A 23,821-nucleotide genomic window follows, 5' to 3' on the forward strand; every position below is an offset into this window, starting at 1 on the left:
GTAAAGATGAATCTTTTAGATGTGAAGTATAAAGTCAGCCTTGTTTTTTATTGCTCTGTAATTGACCCATCTGCTTGACCCCTCCGCTTGATTGTTTCCACACACATGCAGAGCTATATGCATGGTTTATGAATGAATATAAATATGCTGATATTTATGGATTTTCCTATGCTGACTGTTGGGTGTTGTATAGGGGCTTTATTTTATGCAGCAAGGACTGACATTTATACTGTATTCTTATATTTATAGCTGCCTTTATTATTCTCTCACCGCACATCTTAGATGATTTACATAATTTGCGACCTCTGTTATTTCATGCTAAGTGCTTCTCAATACTTGACCATATATACATACACGCATATGTGTCTGTAAAAGGAGGGGTAGCTTGCCTTCATTTTTTTTTAACCCTTGTATTTTTTTGCAAATGTCTATCCTATGAATATCATAGTATAAATCTGAATAGAACAAGAATCATGGCTCTCCCGTAAAGCAGTAAGTCAAATAATAATGTGGTGAAATGGAAAACAGACAGGTACTCACCTACATGAATTGTGCAAAGATTTAGGCACAACTGGAACTAAACATATTAAACTCTTCCTTGGCTGCACCTTGCCGTTATGTTGAGAAGAGCCATTAGATCAAATACTTAATTAACCTCTGTATGCAGAGGATTGTGAGAAGTGTGTTCAATGAAATCGATTCTCTATACCTAAGCCAGGTTTTCAGATATAACTAAGATGGCCACCGATGACATCACAGACCCTACCATCAGCATGGATCGACCAGATGATGACAGACCCTCCCATCAGCATCACTGTTGTGAATGTCAGTTATGCTTTTGCTGCTGTGAGGCTCCCTCTTGTGGTCAGGAATGGTTTGGACAGAGACCAGGTGTGCTGGAGCAATGGGCGTTTCCATTGCTAACTCTCTGCCTATTTAAACCTTGGTCTGCTAGCAGTCTGAGCCGGTTCTCATTTGTTCTTTAGTTCTCCAGCCTTCTCATCTTGCTCCAGACCACATCTACCCCAGATAAGTGCTTGGTTCTTTCTTATGTTGTTTTGTTCTTTTGTTCTTATCTGGGTTTGTCATTTTCTGTGGTTATTGTCAGTTTATTTGCATGCAGGAATCTTCCCTCTCTGTTGCTTAGCAGGGAAGCTCCCTGCAGCTATGTTTGGAGTTTTGCTCCTATAAGTCCATGTGTTTGTTGCTTCTTGAATTTGTAATTGTTCCTGTTTTCTGTTCATTAGTTTGACAAGAGCACCTGATATAGGACAGAGTTCAGATTGTGCGATCTGAGGACTTTTTGTACTATCAGGTATTTGGATTTTTGTAGGGTTTTTCTCTGGCCACCATCAGCCCCTTTCCTATCCTTTCCTATTTAGTCAGTGGGGCCTCACCTTTGCTAATCCTATCATCAATCTGTGTATTGTGTTTTCCTATATCACCGTAGTCTTTGAATGTGGGGGGCTTGCCATACCTTTTGCGGTCTATGTCTGAGGCAGAGAGTTATTCATCCTTCCTTCCTTTAGGATAGCTAGTTCTCCGGCTGGGTTTGCGGTGCATAGGATGTTAGTTCACCCCTCAGCTACTTCTAGTGTTGATGGTTAGTAAGGGGATTGCGGCCAGTTTAGTTGCCAATGCTCTTGTCACCTTTTTTGCCAATGATCTATTGTGATCTTCCATGGGTCCGGATCATAACACATCACCATGGATCCATCCAATGACGTCATAGACCCACCTACGATGACGCCCACCAATCAGCTCATGGACTAACACATTGTTCAACCCACTGACAAATGGACACATCCAAGTATGCTCACTGTAGAGCCGACCATGCCCCTTTCCTAGGGTATATAAAAGCATGCTCCTGCATAAATCAGGCAGAGTCCGGGCCGACTTTTGTCGAGGAAAGATGAATATCCGACTTTTTGTCTGATCTCATTTTTCAAGCATGCACTCGATCCACACCCATTAGGCCAGGCAGTAGGCAACAAGTGATCTCTGATTAAGAGTTCACCCTAACATTTATAATCCACGGTCCAGAAAGCGGTAACATTTTATTGGCTGCTCTTTAGCACATTGTAAATGGCCGGATGAAGGCTGCAGTCTGCTCTTGAAATGTGTTAGCAACAGAATATATACTGTATGTACAGAAGGCCAATACTTACCCATCTTCCACCATTATTGGCGCCTGCTACTTCTTTTTTGCCACTTCTTTCTAAAATTATCTTAGTAGAATATCGTGCCAATAATAATGCAGCGAATCACACTTTGAGCTCAAATTCATTAGAATTGCTGCCATAAGCTGTGATAGTGGTTTCCCTTGTAGAGGCTGCTAATAGGGAAATTAATGACGATCTCTGTAGCGATTAGTTGATGACCTTTTTCCATTTAGAAATGGGTTTTCCTCAAAGATACCCTTAGGTTGTGTGCATATAGCAATATTTAGATACTGGCAAAGCCGCTGTGTTTCACCAGTGTGGAGAAAGTGACAGTGTGAAGTGGAGACAGAAAGGAAGCCCTAATTCACAAGGCAGGAACAGTGCATAGGGAGGACAGTATATAGGCATAGTTCATAAGGGTGTACAGTAGGCCAGCTATAGTTCATAAAGAAGGATCATGTGACAGTTATAGTCCACAAGGAAAGACAGTATGGTAGGTATATCTCATAAATGTGTATAGTGTGGTTGTTATAGGTCATAAGGGTTGCAGGTGTGCCAGTATAAGGACGGATAATGTGTCAGTTATAGTTCATAATAGATGAGAGTGGGGCATAAATTATCATGAATTTGTCAGGTGCGCTTGGCCCACGAACCTCTGCTTACTTTTCAAAAAGTTGGTGCTGTTGGCTATGACTGGCAAATAAACAACAAAAGTTGCAACATTTTGCACCAGTTCCAGTGGCGCAAAAATTTTACAACATTTCATCCAGTTTTACACCAGAATTCTGGCAAAAACCTATGTCTTCTACATGTCTCTGTGCTTAAAAGTGTTGTCTACTACTACGAAAACCCCTTCTGATTCCACATGTTTCCCTCAGGTAAGATGGAAAAGCCTATACTCGCCTCCTGCGCTGCTGCCGTTCCGGCAGCGTCGAGACTCACATTCCTGGGTCTCATTTGACGTTGTGATGTCATGTGAGCCCCACATCCAATCACCACCAGCTTCTCTCTCTCCGACTTCAGATGCAGGAGTGATCAACAGGAAGTGAGCAGAGCTGAACTTATTTAAAGCGGGGTGACAGAAGCCGGCGGTGATTGAATGTAGGGGTCACGTGACATCACGTCATATGAGCCCCGGGAACGTGAGTCCCAACACCGCTGGAATGGCGCCGGCAAGGAAGGTGAGTATTGTTTTTTTTATTTTACCTGGGGGCAATGAGTAATCACAAGAGATTGTCCTAGTATTGCACAACCTCTTTAATTTGAAAATTCACTTTCTGCTGACCTACAGTGTATTGAAAAAGCCTCCTGAGGTTATCGCATTTTTTTCACATTACAACCACAAACCTCAATGTATGTAATTGGGATTCCATGTGATATACCAACATAAAGTATAGTAGCAAGTATTTATGAAGTGTGCTGAAATGATACATGGTTTTCTAAATAAACTCAACAAAACTGAGGTTTAACACTTAGGCTATGTGCCCATGCTGCGGAAAATGCGCGGATTTTGCCGCGGATTTCTCGCGGAAAAGCTGCGGATTTTCCAGAAATCTGCAGCACAGCTACTCCCCAGCCATTTCTATGGCATTTGGGAAATGCTGTGCCCACGCTGCGGATTTTTCCACAGCGGAAATCGTGCGGATTTTCGTGCTGAAAAATCTGCAGCATGTCAATTATTGTTGCGGATTTCTCCGCAGGGTCCCATATACTTACCTGCCTCACCGGAGTCACTTTCTCCGTCTGGTGTACAGGAGAGCGGTGAATCCAGGTACAGGAAGGAAGAGGTGGGCGGAGCCTGCACGAGCTTCGGTCATGTGACAGCCGGAGCTAGTTCAGGCCCGCCCACCTTCTTCTGCAGACACTGAGAGAGTGACCCGGCTGCTGGAAAGCGAGGTGCTGCATGATGGAGGTAAGTATGAACTCCCCCGATCACTGCAGCACTTGTTCTGCATTGAGGATGCAGTGCCGAAGCCATGGAGCTGTATCCTCAATGCAGAATGCCCGCACCATATCCGCACGACATTCCGCAGCATGGAAACAGACAAAAGTTGTGGTGCTGTTTCCTGGGAGCACCTGCGTAATGTTTTGCGGATATATCCGAAGGACACTGTCCCCGTGGGCACATAGCCTTAAACCAAGGTAATTTAAAACCATTCTGTTTTGATCCTTTATCTGGAACCTTAAGTGGATATCCCAGATTAGAAAATAAGGGTTTGTTTTTACCTGAATTAAGGCCCCGTCACACTAAGCAACATCGCTAGCAACATCGCTGCTAACGAACAACTTTTGTGACGTAGCAGCGATGTTGCTAGCGATGTTGCTGTGTGTGACATCCAGCAACAACCTGGCCCCTGCTGTGAGGTCGTTGGTTGTTGCTGAATGTCCTGGGCCATTTTTTAGTTGTTGCTGTCCTGCTGTGAAGCACAGATCGCTGTGTGTGACAGCGAGACAGCAACAACTAAATGTGCAGGCAGCAGGAGCCGGCTTCTGCAGAGGCTGGTAACCAATGTAAACATCGGGTAACCAAGAAGCCCTGTCCTTGGTTACCCGATATTTACCTTTGTTACCAGCCTCCGCCGCTCTCACTGTCAGTGCCGGCTCCTGCTCTGTGCACATGTAGCTGCAGGACACATCGGGTTAATTAACCCGATGTGTGCTGTAACTAGGAGAGCAGGGAGCCAGCGCTAAGCATTGTGCGCTGCTCCCTGCTCTGTGCACATTTAGCTGCAGCACACATCGGGTTAATTAACCCGATGTGTGCTGTAAGTAGGAGAGCAAGGAGCCAGCGCTAAGCATTGTGCGCTGCTCCCTGCTCTGTGCACAATTAGCTGCAGCACACATCGGGTAATTAACCCGATGTGTGCTGTAACTAGGAGAGCAAGGAGCCAGCGCTCAGTGTGCGCTGCTCCCTGCTCTCTGCACGTGTAGCTCCGTGCGGTGGTAACCAAGGTAAATATTGGGTTGGTTACCCGATATTTACCTTAGTTACCAAGCGCAGCATCTTCCACGCGGCGCTGGGGGCTGGTCACTGGTTGCTGGTGAGCTCACCAGCAACTTGTGTAGCGACGCTCCAGCGATCCCTGCCAGGTCAGGTTGCTGGTGGGATCGCTGGAGCGTCGCAGTGTGACATCGCACCAGCAACCTCCTAGCAACTTACCAGCGATCCCTATCATTGTTGGGATCGCTGGTAAGTTGCTTAGTGTGACTGGACCTTTAGTGCCACTGATCTGGGGACTATTGTTTGCAACAAGGCTGCAATAATAATCTATCAGTAAACTGTAATTGCTTAGCAGGGGGACTTGTGGGCTTACATAGGCAACAATCAAACAGCAAACTGTATTGCAATATGTTGGAGAGGACTCCCTCTTTATACCCCTTAGCACCCCGCGATTGCGAAGTGCCTTTGGCAGCCATGATGACCCAAGCCGAACAATGGCCTGTGTCACCTAGCAATGGTGGCCTGTTAGATCCTGCCATAAGCATGGCTTGTCTCGCATCCTGTCGGTGTAATTGTGTACATTTTTGATCCCTTTTTATTCCATTCTCCTGTGTCAAATGTGTGGAAATGTTAAATTTTTGCCATGGTGTTTATTTGCTATATTTTGTGTTCATCATATGGGCTAAATAATACAATGTACAACAGTTTTAAAGATCAGCTCTTCACAGAGATGGCAGTACCCATGATGTGTACTTTTCTGTTTAGTTCTGCATTGACAGAAAAACATTTTTTTCCTTATTTTTTACAATTTCTGTTACTTTTCGTTTTTAACTTAACTTAACTTACGCCCAGTATTTTTGAACTGTCACTTTATTTAACCTCAGATCTAATACTACCACTGACACACAAAAATGGAATAAAAAGTGAACACGAAGGCCTAAATATAAATAAATATATATATATATATATATATATATATATTATATATAATATATAAAGCTGAGTTTATGTGTGTATGTATGTATGTCCACTAAAGGAATCTGCACCGTCGCATGTGTATGTATGTATGTCCGTTAAAGAAATCTGCACCGTCGCATTTACAATCACAATATTTTGCACAGACACCTCATGTGACTCAGGGAACGTCATAGACTATGTTTTGACAGGAAAATTTAACCCCGTGCTTTACAGTTACTCTTCAAAAATCCTGTCTCCATTAAACTCAATGGAGATAGGAGCTACAGCTGATTAATAGCAGCCATGAGTGGTTGCTATAGGAACAAAATAAATTGTTAGTATAAGAAGCTTATGTGTGAGGTAATATGATGTCGGTGGTGAGACAGATAGAGACAGACAGACAGACATAGGCACAGACAGAGAGACAGTCAAAAAGATAGAGAGACAGAGACAGACAGGGAAAGAGATAGAGATAGAGACAGAGGGGGAAAGAGACAGAGGAGGAAAAGAGACAGAGGGGTAAAAGAGACAGAGTTGGAAAGAGACAGAGGGGGAAAGAGACAGAGGGGGAAAGAGACAGAGGGAGAAAGAGACAGAGGGGGAAAGAGACAGAGGGGGAAAAGAGACAGAGGGGTAAAAGAGACAGAGGGGTAAAAGAGACAGAGGGCTAAAAGAGACTGAGGGGGAAAAGAGACTGAGGGGGAAAAGAGACAGAGGGGTAAAAGAGACAGAGGGGGAAAGAGACATAGGGCGGGAAAGAGACATAGGGTGGGAAAGAGACATAGGGCGGGAAAGAGACATAGGGAGGGAAAGAGACATAGGGCGGGAAAGAGACATAGGGGGAAAAGATTCAGAGGTGGGAAAAGAGACAGAGGTGGGAAAAGAGACAGAGGTGGGAAAAGAGACAGAGGTGGGAAAAGAGACAGAGGGGGAAAAAAGACAAAGGAGGAAAGAGACAAAGGGGGAAAGAGACAGAGGGGGACAAGAGAAAGAGGGTGATAAGAGACAGAGGGGGAAAGAGACAGACTTGGAACTAGACATACACACGGAGATAGAGAGACAGACAGAGAGACTGATACAGAGATAGACAGAGAGATAGACACAGACAGACTTGGATAGAGACTGACAAACAGACAGAGAAGGAAAGAGACACACACACAGACAGATCCACACACAGACAGAGACAGACACACAGACAGAAAGAGATAGACAGTCAGACACAGGCAGGCAGACTGGGAGAGAGACAAAGAGACAGTTACAATCCCGGTAAAGCATATAGAGGTTATAGGTATCAGAATATATCAATGCAACAACAAATTATTATTTGTAAAAAGAATATAGTTTTAGTGTGCAAAAGAAGCAAAACATAAAAATCTATATGAATGTTGTATCACAAGTCACTGACCCATCATGTACTGACTCAAAGAGCAAAGCTGTTTTATTAATTTTACAGCAGATTGAATGGCCTAAAGCAAAAATATTAACACAGTTAATGAATTGCTGACTTTTGTTCACACATTGCATACATTAGATACTGCGTACCTAATCCCATCCTGTGTGATACACTCCACTTAACCCTCTATCTAATCCCATCACATGGTATACTACATTGAGGCCTGTATCTTATCCCAGTGTTTTACAGTTCATTTATCTAATTGGAACCTGTGATACATTCCACGTATCTAAGGGGTACTTCTCACATAGCGAGATCGCTAGCGCTGCTCATTTTTTGGACGTTGCTCTTCTGCTGTGAAGCACACATCGCTGTGTTTGACTTCGAGAGAGCAACGATCTGAATGTGCAGGGAGCAGGAGCCGGCTTCTGGCAGCCTGCGGTAAGCTGTAACAAAGATAAATATCGAGTAACCAAGCGAAGCCCTTTGCTTGGTTACCCGATATTTACCTTGGTTACTAGCGTACGCCGCTCTCAGGCTGCCAGTGCTGGCTCCCTGCTCCCTGCACACGTAGCCGGAGTACACATCGGGTAAATAAGCAAAGTGGTTTGCTTATTAACCCGATGTGTACTCTGGCTAGGAGTGCAGAGAGCCAGCGCTAAGCGGTGTGTGCTGGTAACCAAGGTAAATATCGGGTAACCAAGCGAAGTGCTTTACTTGGTTACCCGATATTTACCTTAGTTACCAAGCGCAGCATCGCTTCCACGCGTCGCTGCTGGCTGGGGGCTGGTCACTGGTTGCTGGTGAGATCTGCCTGATAGCTCACCAGCGACCATGTAGCGACGCACCAGCGATCCCTGCCAGGTCAGATCGCTGGTGGCATCGCTGGAGCGTCGCTAAAGTGTGACGGTACCCTAACTCCAGCACATGATAGGGCGAGCAGGACCAAATAACAGAATCTGCACTGCCAGCCGTCCTTGGTGACACTTTCCACATCTCAGTATGACTTTGCAGTCACCAACAAAATGGTTCCATACTGTGATCCTAAACCTTGTTCTCCTTTATCTGTTTGCAAACAACCAGAAAAGGAGAAGAAAAGTCATAATGCAAGCTAGTTGTACACTAGATTTTCTTGACAAATTTCAGCAGCTGCTTCCTCCTTGTGTTTAAAAGTTGAAAATATTAAAACTATTTACATTATTTTTCACTTATTACTCCTTTAAACACAAATGATAATATTTTTTTAAAAAAATAAACAATTAATTTGTATTTATTTTATTTATGGCACCTTCCCATTAAGAACTGTGCCACTGATGCCCACAAACTACTACTTCAGGAAGCTCTGTGCCCAAAAGCCAAATAGTAATCCTTCTCTTCTGAGCCATGCCAGATGCCCAAACATTGGTGTATGACCGAAGGTAGAGTACTGTCGTACTAAGGAATATAGCATAAATAATAGGATACAGCTTTCTTAAAGGGGTTGTCCGTTACTTGGATACCCCTTCTCATTCCCCATGTTTCGCCCTATTAAAATAAAATAGCTTATCACCTCCACTACCGGCGCCTTTCCAGTGGTGTTCCTGGGGCTCACGTGAGGTTGTGACGTCCCACAAGCCTCACACCAAATTACCATCAGCTTCTTTCTCCCTGTCTTTGGACATATGATAAATCAACAGGAAGTCAGAGCTGCGGCTGGCAGAGCACTTCCTGTTGATTACTGATACATGCAAAAACAGGAGAGAGAGAGAAGCCAGCGGTGATTGGACACTGGGCTTCTGGGATGTCACAACCTCACTTCATCCTCGGAGAGTGAGCGCTAGCACATGAAGTGAATGCAAGCTATTTTATTTTAATGAGGTCAAACATGGAGAATGAGTAGGGGTTGTCCTAGTAGTGGATAAACCTCTTTAAGGTAAAGCCATGGTAATGATGAAACTTTTCAGCTGTATTTACTGATATTGTAACAAATGTAATTTCTCATTTTCACACAGCTCATTGGTAAACAAAATACAAAGCACTTGTTAAAACTGCTCACTTCACCCCAACATGAATTCCTTGGTTGACCTCCACCTTGCTATGCACCCCAATTTGGGATGTATTCCATCTGTATAGATTTTGGCGTTTGGTGACTGTTCACATTGGGTCATCAGGCTTTGTCCACAGGCTATATATATATACTTCATGCAGCATTTGCTTGGACCTGTCCCGCCCACAGCCATGACTCAGTCATGGGTACGGGACTGCAATAGACCAGGTGAGTGCTGCTGAGAGCAGTTCTGCTATTTATATGTGAGGCCGCATGGCACATTTTATAAAAATATTTTAGTGTAGGACTGCTTCAAATGAGATTTGCCGTGACGTGGCGAAGCAGCTCAAGAAATTGCAATTTTTTGCCAAAAATCTCAAAAAAAAAAAAAAAAAAATTTTTATAATGCAGTTTGGAATATTTGATGCCTTAGTGCACATTGGTGCTGGCTCTTTGTTGTTTCTTTGATGAATTCCTTGAGGGTTGTAGTTTCAAAAGTAAGGTGACTGGGAGTTTCCTGCTATTTTCGCACTTCGAGGCCAGAAAAGTTTGAGGCCTAAAAATGGCAGCCTCAAACAGTTACTGCCAAGTTTGTGCTCCCCAAAAGCAAATAATATTTCCCCCTTTTTGAGGTTTCCCATGTGTAAAATCAGTTTCTGAGTATTGCCACATGATAGAAATTTCTGTATAAATTGTGAGGACCATTTCCTCATATTACACCTTGTGAAAATCAAAAACTTGGCTTAAAAGAATATTTCAGTGGAAACAAATGTAATTTTTTATTTCCAAGATTATAAATTTCTGTGACCACACACCCAGATGAATTATTGGAGGAATGTAGTTTCTGTAATGTGATCACTTGAAGGTGTGTTCTGTCACTTGAGGGCTCTCCAAGTGGTGCAGACAACTATCCCACACAAATTTGCTCTGCAAAATCCGAGTGCAGTAGTTTTCGATCACTTAAAGCAGGGTTCCCCAACTCCAGTCCTCGAGGGCCGCCAACAGTGCATGTTTTCAGGATTTCCTTAGCATTGCATGGGTGCTGGAATCATCAACTGTGCAGGTGATTAAATTATCACATGTGCAATACTAAGGAAATCCTGAAAACATGCACTGTTGGCGGCCCTCGAGGACTGGAGTTGGGGACCCATGACTTAAAGGGTATTGCCATCTTATAGTGTTTAAGGCAGACTTAGGTCCATCAAGTTCAACCCATGACCTAACCTAACATGTTGATTCAGAGGAAGGCAAAAAACCCCATGCGGCAGACAGTAAGGGGGAAAAAATTCCTTCCCGACTCCACCTACGGCAGTCAGACTAGTTCCCTGGATCAACAACCCATCACAGAATCTAGTGCACATAATCAGTAATATTATATTTTTCAAGAAAAGCATCCGGGCCTCTCCTAAATTTTAGTAATGAATCAACCATTAAAACATTATGTGGCAAAAAGTTCCATAACTTCACTGCTCTTACAGTAAAGAATCTGTGTCTGTGACTATGATTAAACCTCCTTTCCTCCAACCATAGTGGATGCCTCCTTGTTCCTCTAGGTGTAAAAAGATTATTAGAGTGCGGTCTGTACTGTCCCCTCATATATTTGTACATTATAATAATATAGTCCCTAAGCCTTCGTTTTTCCAATCTGAATAACCCCAAGTTTAATAACCTATCTGTCATGATTTACTCCTGGCTCAGCTGCAGCTGAGCCTTTTTTTTAGTTTTACTTCTGATACAGGTCACGTTAGGGGTTAATCCTTCCTGCCTCGTTCTGGAGGTCAGGCTACTTTAATAGGGCACTGTTTCTCTGGGACTATGCCAGTGATATTTCTGGCTCTGCTGTGTTCTGCTCATGAGTGACCTGTTTTCTGCCCTGCCCCCCGCCTGACCTCCGTGTTGACCTGACCTGTTGTTAACCTCCTCTGTTCTCTGTTTCTGTCTTGTTAGTGTCTCTCCCGCTGTCTCCTTTCAGCTCGCTGCTCGTCTGTCTCCCTGTTCGTTCCTTATCTGTTTACCTTGATTCTGTTCTTGTCTTTCCATTCTCCCTCGCTTCTGAGTTCTGATTTCCTGGCTAGTGACTGTTTCCTCTGACTACGTTTAGACTTTGCCCCTGTGTATTTACAAGACCTCATGTTGTGACACGGCTTTCTGACGATTCTACTGCCATCTGGTGGGCTTGACTAGTATTACCTCTGCTAGGGAATTCTCGGCTCATACATTTTCTTCACTCTAATGCCCCCTAGTGGTTTACCAGCTAACTACCTTCTCAGGTAGTTTCAGGAATCCTCTCTGTCCCACATTACTGCGCTGTACTGCTATTGTACATCTTAGAGTACAGCGTGACACTATCTTGGTATTGCATTCCCCCATTCCTTTAATAACCTTTGTAGCTCTTTGCACTCGCTCTAGTTCAACTATGTCCTTCTTATACACCAGAGACCAAATTGTACACAGTATAAGTGTGGTCACCGTAGTGACTTTTATAGAGGTAAAACTATGTTCTTCTCATGAGTATCTATACCTCTTTTAATGCATCTGATTATTTTATTAGCCTTGGCAGCAGCTGCCCGACACTGGTCAGTAAACTTGAGTTTGCCATCCACCCATACACTCAAGTCTTTTTCAGTGACAGTTTTATCTAGTGTTTTATAATTGAGTACATAATTATATATTTCATTTGCCCAAGTGCATGACCTTACATTTATTCACATTAAACCTCAGTTACCATTTCTCACCCCAAGCCTCCAGCCTACACAAATCCCTCTGGAATATTAAATTATCCTCCTCTGTATTAATTACCTTGCATAGTTTAGTATCATCTGCAAATATTGAAATTCTACTCTCAATGCCCCCTATAAGGTAATTAATAAATATGTTAAAAAAGAAGAGAGCCCAATACTGATCCCTGTGGTACCCCACTGTTAACTGTAAACCAGTTCGAGTGTGTTCCATTAATAACCACCCTTTGTTTCCTATCACTGAGCCAGTTCTTAACCCAGTTACACATATTTTCCCCTATTCCCATTAATCTCATTTTATGTATCGACCTCTTGTGTGGTATTGTATCAAACACATTTGAAAACTCTACATAGACAACATCCACTGTATTTCCCTAGTCCAGAATGCAAGTTACCTCCTCATAGAAGCTGTTCAAATTAGTTTGACAAGACCGATCCCTCATAAACCGATATTGATACTGGTTCATGAGGTTGTTGATCTTGAGATACTCCGAGATGGCGCCTCTTAGGTACCCCACAAGGATTTTACTGAAAGTAGAGATTAAATTTACTGGTCGGTAATTACCAGGCTCAAATTTTGTCCCCTTTTTGAATATTGGCACCCCCTTTACTATGTGCCAGTCATGCGGTATTATGGAATCTGTGAGGATTAAAATAATTGGTCTGTCTATCACCGTACTTAATTCCTGCAGTACTTGGGAGTGTATGCCATCCGATCCTGGGGATTTATCCACTTTAGTGATTTTAAGGTGGCGCCGTACTTCATACTGGGTTAAGAAAGTGACATTTAATAGGGAATTTATGGCATCCCTGATTATGTTATCTGTCATGGGATTTTCTTGTATAAATACTGTAGAAAAAAAGGAGTTTAGCAGATTGGCCTTTCCCTCATCCCCGTCCACCATTTCACCCAGACTCTTTTTTAGGGGGCCAACTCTATCATTTTTGAGTTTCTTACTGTTTATGTAGTTGAAGAATAATTTTGGATTATTTTTACTTTCTCTGTCTCAATCTTTGTTGCCTTTATTTGTCTTTTACAGAATTCTTTATTTTTCTATAAGTATTTAATGCCTCCTCACTACCCTCTTGCTTTAATTCTCTAAATGCTTTCTTTTTGTCATTTATTTCTCCCCTTACAGCTCTATTTAGCCATTTCCTCCTATTTGTAGCTTGATTATTCCCATAGGGTATATATTGTGCACAGGTTCTATTCAGGATGCCATTGACATTGTCCCAGTTTATGGCACTAAGCTCCTCTCTTATTACTTGAAAATTTGCCTTCTTGAAATTTAAGGTCCAGTCACACTAAGCAACTTACCAGCGATCCCAACAACGATAGGGATCGCTGGTAAGTTGCTAGGAGGTTGCTGGTGAGCTGTCACACTGCGACGCTCCAGCGATCCCACCAGCAACCTGACCTGGCAGGGATCGCTGGAGTGTGGCTACACGAGTTGCTGGTGAGCTCACCAGCAACCAGTGACCAGCCCCCAGTCTCCTAGTTACAGCACACATCAGGTTAATTAACCCGATGTGTGCTGCAGCTAAATGTGCACAGAGCAGGGAGCAGCGCACACTGAGCGCTGGCTCCTTGCTCTCCTAGTTACAGCACACATCGGGTTAATTGCCTGATGTGTCCTGCAGCTAAATGTGCACAGAGCAGGGAGCAGCGCACACTGCTTAGTGCTGGCTCCTTGCTCTCCTAGTTACAGCACACATCGGGTTAATTACCTGATGTGTGCTGCAGCTACATGTGCACAGAGCAGGAGCCGGCACTGACAGTGAGAGTGGAGGAGGCTGGTATCAAAGGTAAATATCGGGTAACCAAGGACAGGGCTTCTTGGTTACCCCATGTTTACATTAGTTACCAGCCTCCGCAGAAGCCGGCTCCTGCTGCCTGCACATTTAGTTGTTGCTGTCTCGCTGTCACACACAGCGATCTGTGCTTCACAGCAGGACAGCAACAACTAAAAAATGGCCCAGGACATTCAGCAACAACCAACGACCTCACAGCAGGGGCCAGGTTGTTGCTGGATGTCACACACAGCAACATCGCTAGCAACGTCACAAAAGTTGTTCGTTACCAGCGATGTTGCTAGCGATGTTGCTTAGTGTGACGGGGCCTTTAGTGTCTTTGTAGCCACTCTGCTATATATCTTATCTTCAGAAGGTATTGCTGGACATATTGTTGCCATATCCTCCTATTGACCCTTGTGAAAATGAAAAAATTAGGGCTACAGCATAATTTTAGTGAAAAGAAACTTAATGTTTCTTTTGTTTCATTTCTTTTCTTTTGTTTCATTTTCTTGACTCAATAAACTTTTGAGAAGCACATGTGGATCCAAAAAGATCATTACACGCCTAGATGGTTTCCATGAGAGGTGCCGTTTCCAAAATGGGTATTTGGTAGATGGTTTCTGTTGGTTTGGAACCTTGTGAACTCTGTAAATGCCAAATAGCCTCCTCAATCTATTCCAGCCAAAATTGTGCTTCAAAAGTTAAATAGCGTTCCTTCCCTACAGAGACCTGTTTTGTTCCCAAAAAGTAGTTTCTGACCACATATAAGATATTAGCATACTCATTAAAGCAATCTCTACTAACTGTGGGGTTCATTTTCGCTTTCTATCCTTATGAAACCTAAATATTTGGAGTTAAAACAACATTTTCATGGAATAAAAATATTATTTTATATTTTTATATCCCAATGTTATACATTTTCGAAAAGCACTTGTGGGTCCAAAAAAGTTATTACACACTTAGATGAATTCTTTGAGGGGTGTAGTTTCCAAAATGAAGTCACTTGTGGGGGGTTTCTGTTGTTTCAGTACCTTGAGTATTCTGTAAATGTGACATAGTGTCCACAATCTCTTCCAGCCAAATTTTCACTCCAAACGTGATGTAGAGGGCCTTCGCTATGTGCCCAAACAATAGATTCTGGCCTCATATGGGGTATCGATGCATTCAGTAAAAATTGCTTAACACATTTTTGGGTGCATTTTCTTTCCTTACAGTTTAGAAATTTGAGGCAAAAGCAACATTTTCATTAAACAAATGGAATTATTCATTATTTCATTTTATTTTGCAATAATTCATGTGCAACACTTAAAGGCTAACAAACTTCGTGAATGTGGTGTTGAATACTTTGAGGGGTGCAGTTTTTAACCATATTGGCCTCTCAAAGTTACCTTAAAACTGAATAGGTCTGTAAAAAATAGATTTTCTAAATTTTGTAGAAAAAAATTAAAATTGCTGCTAAACTTTTTTAAAATTCTTCTAACATCCTAATAAAATAAAAGGGCATTTCAGTAAATAATTCTGTAAACTAGACATATTGGAAATTTTATTTATTAACTATTTTATCTGTTGTTACTATTACCTGTTATAAGGACATAGACATTCAAAGGCTGTAGGAAAAAATTGGAATCTAACTGTAGCGCCTGGTCCCACCAGACCCCGCGGGGGGCGCGCTCCCTCACATTTGCCCGGTCCCAGCATGGCTCCCACTTGCACTCCCGGTCTTAGCCCCAGGCAGCGACGGCCTTCCTCATACCGGGCCCATGGCTCTGCAGGCGCTGCCCCTGCTCCGGGTCCTGCTGTACGTCCTGCTCCCAGGCATGCTGCAGCCTCTTCCTGTCTCCCGTCCTTACACAGAACTGCAGTAAGTGACTCTAGGCTGCGCGCGAGGCCACGCCCCCTTTCTTAAAGCGGTATGCCCCGTTTTCTGGAAGTGAACTCAGAGGTCACCTGTTACCTAATGAGTATTTAGGTCCACCTCCCCCAACAGCAGGCGCCCGAGCAACGCTTCCATTAGAGCCTTGCCAGTGTCCAGACCCCCTTGTGCTGTTATCTGTTGTCTGTGCATTGATACCTGGTTCTAATCCCTTGTCTCACCGTAGTGCCATCCGTTCCATTCCGGCTGTGGACGTCACCGCTCATACAGACAGTGGACGTCACCGTGCCCTACCTGCCGTGGACATTATCTGTGCCGTACCTGCTGTGGACGTCACCGCTCATACCGACAATGGATGTCACCGTGCTCTACCTGCCGTGGACATTATCTGTGCCGTACCTGCTGTGGACGTCACCTGCTGTGAACATCTCCGGTGCAGTTTCCGTGTTCTGCCGGCTGTGGACGTCACAACCTTGCTACACCTGGCCCTACAGATACTCCTACTACCGGTTCCTGGTTGCCGTGCATTTAGGCCTTCTGGGGAGGCGCCGCACAGTCCCTGTATAGGGGTTCGCTGCTGGTCGCCTTCTCAGGGGAGTCCGGTGCACAGTCCAGTGGGTCCACCTCCGGACGCACGCCGCTCCTCGGTGAGCGTAACACTAGCATCCGTAGTCCCAAAAAGTAAATGTTGATAATTCACATTTATTGAAAAAAGTTTAAAAAAGGGATGTATATTAAAACATGCCAATATTCACTGGAAGAGGCGGGGTCTATGTGTTTCGAGCAGAAGCTCTAAAGGCCGCTTTACACGCAACGACATCGCTAACAAGATATCACTGGGGTCACGGAATTTGCGACGCACATCCGGCCTCGTTAGCGACGTCGTTGCGTGTGAAACGTACGAGCGAATGCTAACGATCCAAAATACTCACCAAATCGTTGATCGGTGACACGTTGTTCATTTCCCAAATATCGTTGCTCATTTTAGACGCAGGTTGTTCTTCGTTCCAGAGGCAGCACACATCGCTACATGTGACACCCCGGGAACGATGAACAACAACGTTCCTGCGTCCTCCGGTAACGAGGTGGGAGTGACGTGAATGCGGCTGCTCTCCGCCCCTCCACCTCTATTTGTGGCCCGCTGATTGACGCTCTGACGCCGCGCAAACCGCCCCCTTAAAAAAGAGGTTGTTCGCCGGCCACAGCTAGGAAGGTAAGTATGTGTGACGCGTCCTAGCGATATTGTTCGCCACAGGCAGCGATTTGCCCGTGACGCACAAATGACGGGGGCGGGTGCGATCGCTAGCGACATTGCTAGTGATGTCGCAGCCTGAAAAGCAGCCTTTAGTCTTGGTAATGTACTTTGTAGAAAGGAAAATTTTAAAGGGAAACCCCTTCACAACCTTGGACGTACTGATACGTCCTGTTGTTGAGGACTTCCCAACCTTAGACATGTCTACATGTCCTAGCGATCACGGGGGCATAGGAGGTCTGCCCATGTGATCACCGCCTGAAACTCAGCTTTCCCAACAGCCTAGCCCCGGCTCTCACAGCCAATGATGGTCCCTGTGCCTGCGCAGATACATCTACGGCGCACGAGAGGGAAAGTGTTTTTATGCTCAGCCTGCGATAGGGGCAGAGAGAACTGCACCTGCGCGAGACTTGGGCAGCAGAGTGGATGATGACGGTGGCGCCATCCTTGTCAATTATGGCATGAGGATGGTGAAGAGCGGCAGGAGGGGGGACAGGACACGAAATAGAGCCCGTCCATCTGGCCAACAGAACTAATTTGTATAGACAACGGTGATATTTTATATAATAAAGTTCTTTTTTGGGTTTGGAAGGGGGGCCAGCAACAAGGTGTACCTTCATAGAATGTAGCCCAGGAACTGCAGAAGGTGACACTTTTGGTTTAATAGGGAAAAAACTGGTGATAGGTTCCCTTTAATCCCTTTTAGGGACATTATTTTTTTATTCCCCATGTTTTGAAATGTCAAAGAAGGATGGGAAATTTTGAAAAATGAGATTCTCAAAGCACAATCATTAACAACCCCTAAAAGAGGGAAGAATAGGAAGTATTTAAGGAGACCAGGATGGATGAACACAGAACTTAAACTCATGCTAAAAAGGAAGAAAGAACTGTTTATCAAATGGAAAGAGAGAGGCTAAAGAAGAATATAATACAGTATGCTGAACCTGTAGGGCTTTAATTATCAGATTGCTAAGACTGTTAATGAATTAAGGCATGCAAGAGAGGTCAAAATCCATAAAAAGGGATTTTGGAGGTAATTTTAAAGTAAAAGAAAAGTCCAAGATGCTATAGAATTTTTACAGGATGCAAATTAAATGGGAAAAAATAATGTAGAGAAGAACGAACTTTCAAATTCCTATTTTGCATCTGTTTTCTCTCAGAAAGTAAATGTAACATCAACTGATCTTCACTGTACTATTGAAGGAATAGAAGAATCCAGGCCATCTATAAACAGAGAGATACCGTAATTAGGGAATACTTAGCTAACATAAATGAACTCAAGTTTTCAGGTCCAGATGAATTACACCCCAGGGTACTGAAGGAGATAGCAGAGGAAATTTTTGAACCCCTCTCCATAATCTTTCAAAATTCTTATCTTCAAAAAGGGGAAGGAAGTGAACGCAGGGAACTATTTGCCTGTGTGCTTGACTTCTATACTAGGAAAGATCTTTGAACAAATTATTAAACAACATCTATGCAAGTACCCGGATGAGAATAAAATGATTAACTAGAGCCAGCATGGGTTTGTAACTAATAAGTCATGTCAGACTAACTTAATTTCCTTCTATGACAGAATCATTAACAGGGTGGATCAGGGAAATGCAGTAGATATAGTGCATATCTTGACTTCAGTAAAGCATTTGACAAAATATCTCATACCACCCTTGTTGTAAAAGTAACCAAGTGTGGAGTGGACAAGGAAACTCTTAAGTGGATTCATAACTGGCTTAGTGATTGGAACCAAAGAGAGGTCATAGATGTCTGCACATCATTTTCAATAGTTGGAAGAATAACTCTAGTAGGGTGCTACAAAGCTCTGTCCTGGGCCCTGTGTTGTCCAACATTTGTATATTTTTGAGTCTTGCACCCTGTTCACACCATTGGTGTTCCAGACATACATTCTTTAGTTAGTATGCACTTTTTGTCTGAGAACCCTGCCCCACCTATAGCCATGTGTCTTATTTCACACACATATATAGCTTGGTCCCTTGCTTCCCATACAGAGCAAGTTTTTTAACTGCAGGTGAGGTTACACATAGGTTAGGGACCCCAAAAATAGAGATTACCTTGGCGTTTGGTTTTGGGGCTCCTTTGCATTGATCAATACAATGGCTAAATATCTCTCATTCCTATTTTTCATAGCAGTTATGCAGATACCATTTTCATATTTTTCACTTATTTCACATAGTCCATTGTATTTTTCAGTTTAGTATTCCTATAGCAGTTATGCTTTTCATTATTCCCCTAAACATTGTGACTGGTGTGCAACTCTTTATCCTATTGTTTAGTTGTATATTTTTGAGTCTTGCACCCTGTTCACACCATTGGTGTTCCAGACATACATTCTTTAGTTAGTATGCACTTTTTGTCTGAGAACCCTGCCCCACCCATAGCCATGTGTCTTATTTCACACACATATATAGCTTGGTCCCTTGCTTCCCATACAGAGCAAGTTTTTTAACTGCAGGTGAGGTTACACATAGGTTAGGGACCCCAAAAATAGAGATTACCTTGGCGTTTGGTTTTGGGGCTCCTTTGCATTGATCAATACAATGGCTAAATATCTCTCATTCCTATTTTTCATAGCAGTTATGCAGATACCATTTTCATATTTTTCACTTATTTCACATAGTCCATTGTATTTTTCAGTTTAGTATTCCTATAGCAGTTATGCTTTTCATTATTCCCCTAAACATTGTGACTGGTGTGCAACTCTTTATCCTATTGTTTAGTTGTATATTTTTGAGTCTTGCACCCTGTTCACACCATTGGTGTTCCAGACATACATTCTTTAGTTAGTATGCACTTTTTGTCTGAGAACCCTGCCCCACCCATAGCCATGTGTCTTATTTCACACACATATATAGCTTGGTCCCTTGCTTCCCATACAGAGCAAGTTTTTTAACTGCAGGTGAGGTTACACATAGGTTAGGGACCCCAAAAATAGAGATTACCTTGGCGTTTGGTTTTGGGGCTCCTTTGCATTGATCAATACAATGGCTAAATATCTCTCATTCCTATTTTTCATAGCAGTTATGCAGATACCATTTTCATATTTTTCACTTATTTCACATAGTCCATTGTATTTTTCAGTTTAGTATTCCTATAGCAGTTATGCTTTTCATTATTCCCCTAAACATTGTGACTGGTGTGCAACTCTTTATCCTATTGTTTAGTTGTATATTTTTGAGTCTTGCACCCTGTTCACACCATTGGTGTTCCAGACATACATTCTTTAGTTAGTATGCACTTTTTGTCTGAGAACCCTGCCCCACCCATAGCCATGTGTCTTATTTCACACACATATATAGCTTGGTCCCTTGCTTCCCATACAGAGCAAGTTTTTTAACTGCAGGTGAGGTTACACATAGGTTAGGGACCCCAAAAATAGAGATTACCTTGGCGTTTGGTTTTGGGGCTCCTTTGCATTGATCAATACAATGGCTAAATATCTCTCATTCCTATTTTTCATAGCAGTTATGCAGATACCATTTTCATATTTTTCACTTATTTCACATAGTCCATTGTATTTTTCAGTTTAGTATTCCTATAGCAGTTATGCTTTTCATTATTCCCCTAAACATTGTGACTGGTGTGCAACTCTTTATCCTATTGTTTAGTTGTATATTTTTGAGTCTTGCACCCTGTTCACACCATTGGTGTTCCAGACATACATTCTTTAGTTAGTATGCACTTTTTGTCTGAGAACCCTGCCCCACCCATAGCCATGTGTCTTATTTCACACACATATATAGCTTGGTCCCTTGCTTCCCATACAGAGCAAGTTTTTTAACTGCAGGTGAGGTTACACATAGGTTAGGGACCCCAAAAATAGAGATTACCTTGGCGTTTGGTTTTGGGGCTCCTTTGCATTGATCAATACAATGGCTAAATATCTCTCATTCCTATTTTTCATAGCAGTTATGCAGATACCATTTTCATATTTTTCACTTATTTCACATAGTCCATTGTATTTTTCAGTTTAGTATTCCTATAGCAGTTATGCTTTTCATTATTCCCCTAAACATTGTGACTGGTGTGCAACTCTTTATCCTATTGTTTAGTTGTATATTTTTGAGTCTTGCACCCTGTTCACACCATTGGTGTTCCAGACATACATTCTTTAGTTAGTATGCACTTTTTGTCTGAGAACCCTGCCCCACCCATAGCCATGTGTCTTATTTCACACACATATATAGCTTGGTCCCTTGCTTCCCATACAGAGCAAGTTTTTTAACTGCAGGTGAGGTTACACATAGGTTAGGGACCCCAAAAATAGAGATTACCTTGGCGTTTGGTTTTGGGGCTCCTTTGCATTGATCAATACAATGGCTAAATATCTCTCATTCCTATTTTTCATAGCAGTTATGCAGATACCATTTTCATATTTTTCACTTATTTCACATAGTCCATTGTATTTTTCAGTTTAGTATTCCTATAGCAGTTATGCTTTTCATTATTCCCCTAAACATTGTGACTGGTGTGCAACTCTTTATCCTATTGTTTAGTTGTATATTTTTGAGTCTTGCACCCTGTTCACACCATTGGTGTTCCAGACATACATTCTTTAGTACGAAATAGAGCCCGTCCATCTGGCCAACAGAACTAATTTGTATAGACAACGGTGATATTTTATATAATAAAGTTCTTTTTTGGGTTTGGAAGGGGGGCCAGCAACAAGGTGTACCTTCATAGAATGTAGCCCAGGAACTGCAGAAGGTGACACTTTTGGTTTAATAGGGAAAAAACTGGTGATAGGTTCCCTTTAATCCCTTTTAGGGACATTATTTTTTTATTCCCCATGTTTTGAAATGTCAAAGAAGGATGGGAAATTTTGAAAAATGAGATTCTCAAAGCACAATCATTAACAACCCCTAAAAGAGGGAAGAATAGGAAGTATTTAAGGAGACCAGGATGGATGAACACAGAACTTAAACTCATGCTAAAAAGGAAGAAAGAACTGTTTATCAAATGGAAAGAGAGAGGCTAAAGAAGAATATAATACAGTATGCTGAACCTGTAGGGCTTTAATTATCAGATTGCTAAGACTGTTAATGAATTAAGGCATGCAAGAGAGGTCAAAATCCATAAAAAGGGATTTTGGAGGTAATTTTAAAGTAAAAGAAAAGTCCAAGATGCTATAGAATTTTTACAGGATGCAAATTAAATGGGAAAAAATAATGTAGAGAAGAACGAACTTTCAAATTCCTATTTTGCATCTGTTTTCTCTCAGAAAGTAAATGTAACATCAACTGATCTTCACTGTACTATTGAAGGAATAGAAGAATCCAGGCCATCTATAAACAGAGAGATACCGTAATTAGGGAATACTTAGCTAACATAAATGAACTCAAGTTTTCAGGTCCAGATGAATTACACCCCAGGGTACTGAAGGAGATAGCAGAGGAAATTTTTGAACCCCTCTCCATAATCTTTCAAAATTCTTATCTTCAAAAAGGGGAAGGAAGTGAACGCAGGGAACTATTTGCCTGTGTGCTTGACTTCTATACTAGGAAAGATCTTTGAACAAATTATTAAACAACATCTATGCAAGTACCCGGATGAGAATAAAATGATTAACTAGAGCCAGCATGGGTTTGTAACTAATAAGTCATGTCAGACTAACTTAATTTCCTTCTATGACAGAATCATTAACAGGGTGGATCAGGGAAATGCAGTAGATATAGTGCATATCTTGACTTCAGTAAAGCATTTGACAAAATATCTCATACCACCCTTGTTGTAAAAGTAACCAAGTGTGGAGTGGACAAGGAAACTCTTAAGTGGATTCATAACTGGCTTAGTGATTGGAACCAAAGAGAGGTCATAGATGTCTGCACATCATTTTCAATAGTTGGAAGAATAACTCTAGTAGGGTGCTACAAAGCTCTGTCCTGGGCCCTGTGTTGTCCAACATTTTTATCAATGATTTAGATCACGGAATTGAGGATAAAATTATTACATTTGCTGATAACACAAAGATAGGAGGGATAGCTAATAGTAGAGAAGAGAGGGAGAGGATTCAAAAAGATCTAAACAAACTGGATTAGTGTGCACCAACTTACCTAATGATTTTTAATAGGGAGAAATGCAAAGTCCTACATCCAGGCAAGAAAAATGAAAAAAACAAACAAACCCAAAAAACATATACAGAATGGGAGGATTAGGGCTAAGCAACAGCATATGTGGAAAAGGCTTGAGTATACCAATACTGTAGATCACAGACTAAACATGAGTCAACAATGTGATACTGCAGCAAAAAAGGCAAACAATTCTGGGATGTATTAGCAGAAGCATATTGTCTAGTAATTATTGCCCTGTATTCTTCTGTGGTCAGACCTCATCCAGAATAATGTGTCCATTTCAGGGTACCAGATTAAAAAAAAAATCAACAAACTGGACCAAGGTCAAAGAACAGTGACTAGAATGGTGACTGTTCTGCAAACCAGGTCCTATGAGGAACAGTTACAGGATTTATGAATGTTTAACTTGCAAAAAAGCAACACTGAGTGGAGACTTAACCCTTTCACCCCCTGGTGATTTTCCGTTTTTCATTTACATTTTTTCCTCTCCTTCTTCTGAGAACCATAACTTTTTTGTTTATTTTTCCTTCAATATTGTCATATGAGGGCTTATTTTTTGCAGGATGAATTGTACTTTTGAATGACTCAATTCAATTTACCAT

At 42.3% G+C, this 23,821-nt stretch overlaps 1 pseudogene; it reads left to right on the top strand.

The window, feature by feature from the left end:
• The first annotated feature begins 2,971 nt into the window (after nucleotides 1–2,971).
• Nucleotides 2,972–23,557, top strand: LOC142302331 (uncharacterized; annotated as a pseudogene).
• The last annotated feature ends 264 nt before the right edge of the window (nucleotides 23,558–23,821 follow it).

Source organism: Anomaloglossus baeobatrachus, chromosome 4 (genome assembly GCF_048569485.1).
Source record: "Anomaloglossus baeobatrachus isolate aAnoBae1 chromosome 4, aAnoBae1.hap1, whole genome shotgun sequence".
NCBI lineage: Eukaryota > Metazoa > Chordata > Amphibia > Anura > Aromobatidae > Anomaloglossus > Anomaloglossus baeobatrachus.